A 2,672-nucleotide genomic window follows, 5' to 3' on the forward strand; every position below is an offset into this window, starting at 1 on the left:
AGGGAGAGGGAGAGGGAGGAGAGGGAGAAGGAGAGGGAGAGAGAGAGAGAGAGAGAGGCCATGGCCAAGAGGAGAGAAGGGGGAAGGGAAGGAGAGAAAGAGAATTAGAGAGTAAGAAAGGTGAAGGCTTAGAGAGAGAGAGAGGTAAAAGCTTAAGAGAGAGCTTAGAGAGAGAATCAGGAAAGTAAAAGCTTAAGAGAGCGAGGAGGGGCCAAGCAGCCCCTCTTGTAGTGGGCAGTGTTATCTTGCTGTTGCTAGGTAACTGTGAGGAGTAGTCTAGCCAGAAGGCCAGAAGCATGGGACATTGTCTATGCGACTGAAATTTACATGTCTCTCCTGTGGGGGCTATGGGGGTGGTAACTCCAGGGGTCCAGGAGACAGGAGGGAACACCTTCTGTCCCATGTAGGTGAAAATTACCACCACCGGGTTCTACCGGGGTTCAAGACCTCAGCTCGACTGGAGACCAGGCTGTCTGTGCACACAGCCCAGTGCCCCGCCCCACACAAATCCAGGAAAAGTGAGATGCTGAAACAAACTTATGTCTGGGTATGGTAACTCATGCCTTCAGACCCAGGACCCAGTCTCAGGAGGCAAAGGCAGATGATTCTTGGCGAGTTCAAGGCCAGCCTGATCAACATTGAGAGTTCAGCCAGTCAGTGCTACATAACCATACCCTACCTTTAAAAAGTAAAATGAAAAAATTATAGAACAGCAACAAATATGGCAACAATCCAATCAACGATTACCTTAAATGTCAGTGACCTCAATACACCAATTGAAAAACAACAAACTGTCCTTGGGCAGGCACAGCTCCATAATACAGTACTTACCTGTGTGGTACATAACTGTAATGGAATCAGCTAAAAATGGAGGCAGGAGGAAAACAAGTGGAGAGGCTTGGCTGGTCTATATAAGAGGCATTTTCAAAATAATACCCACTGGAAACTCACTTTAAACAATAGATGGATAGAAAAAAGGATGAGTAAAGACATAATATGCTTTGAGAAACTTTTTAAAATATTTATTTTATGTATACATCTGTACTATAGCTGTCTTCAGACACACCAGAAGAGGGCATCAGATCCCATTTCAGATGGTTGTCAGCCACCATGTGGTTTCTGAGAGTTGAACTCAGGACCTCTGGAAGAGCAGTCAGTGCTCTTAACCACTGAGCCATCTCTCCAGCCCCGCATTGAGAGACTTTAACTCACTAAATTAATTTCATAGGAGAGGCTTACCAGCAGTACAAATTATGGATAAAGAGAAGCATTACAGAATGATACAATGACCAGTTCTTTGAGAAGGCACAACAATCTGGTTGTTCAGCACTTGATTTAGTTTTAAATCATTTCAAAAAAAGAGAAAAAGAAAAAATAAACAGTATCAATTGGCCTTTGGAGCCCTGCACCTGTAGTTAGGAGTCTAGTGTGGCTGGAGAAGCCCTGCTAGGAGCTGATTGTAAAATTTGCTCCTAAAGGAGCCAGCAGCTTCTCAAGTTCTATGGTAAGTGTCCCGTCCAGCAGGACTCAGTTATTCTAGGGTGCGAGAGGGACCGCAAACCTGGGAGAAAATGGGATGGGAGAGAAAGAAGGAGTGAAGACCAAGGAGGGAAGTCCTGTCAAGGTCTCAGTTTATTAGGCTGAAACGCCGGGTTTTTAAAGCATACATGGAGGGGAATAAGGAGGGGTCGAAGGGAAATTAACAAAGAACAAAGAAGTGGGCATCAGGGGACATGAGGGCCGAAGTCAGGCTCCAGGCGGCGGGTACTCTGTAACTCATGTCCTTGGATGACTTCGATGTCAGGAAGAGATAAGGAAGAGGGGACTATAATTCAGCTTTTACAGCCTCAGGTGCCAGGAAGGGAACAGGGAGAAGGGAGTGATGACCCGCTCCTTAGCACAAGGCCATTTGGCTTGTCAGGGTGGGAGACTGTGAAAGGCTCGATTTCTCACAGTATGGTCTCCAACAGGTAAGGGAACTGATGGCTGTTTTTCTTACAAAAATCTCTGTGCTGTGATTATTAGATTCATCAGGTGACAAGGTGTTCCTCTCTTAAAATTACAGCTAGAAAGATGAAGAATTTTCTTTGGTTTAAATAAGTAAATGTATACAGTCACTTCATTTTTGTTTCTGACTGGTTTTAAAAGTATAAATATGTTCTACATGTTTTGTTTATAGGTTATTGGCTTATAAGTTATTGGGTATGATTAAAAATTTGTAACATTGGTAACAGAAAGTTGGCTTAAAACTGGTAACTCCAGGTTGGAGTAATTCAGACCTATAACATGTGGCATGAACAAACCCGTGGAAACAGATCTCTAAAGATACGCCTAAATTGGGTAATATTTTATGTAATTCTTATCCTAGAAACCACTTATAAAAGATAAGATTTAGGGCAGTGTCTCTCTTTGGGGTATTAGAGGCTGCACCATCTTACATTCATGTGCAGGAACGGGCAGCCAAGCTTTGTAGCATGGAGGTGATTCACTTGGTGTTTTTTGGAGAGATGGGATTGTTGGAGGTTGAGTTTTGCTTTCCAAAGTTCTTGTGTGCCCTGGACCCCTATCTCAGAAAGACCCAGGGTCGATAAATGCAGTTCAAAAGTAGGGAGACACTTAAAAACTTTGTAACGTGAAAGTAATGCTTTTGGTGTTGACTTTTTTTTTTTTTT

The 2,672-nt window shown here is 43.5% G+C and overlaps 1 long non-coding RNA gene across 1 annotated transcript in view; it reads left to right on the plus strand.

The window, feature by feature from the left end:
- The window catches only part of LOC110298073, a 12,042-nt gene that overhangs the window by 1,053 nt on the left and 8,317 nt on the right, over positions 1–2,672 (plus strand). The gene's annotated exons all lie outside the window — the stretch shown is intronic.

The sequence above is a fragment of the Mus caroli genome, chromosome 7 (genome assembly GCF_900094665.2).
Source record: "Mus caroli chromosome 7, CAROLI_EIJ_v1.1, whole genome shotgun sequence".
Lineage (NCBI taxonomy): Eukaryota > Metazoa > Chordata > Mammalia > Rodentia > Muridae > Mus > Mus caroli.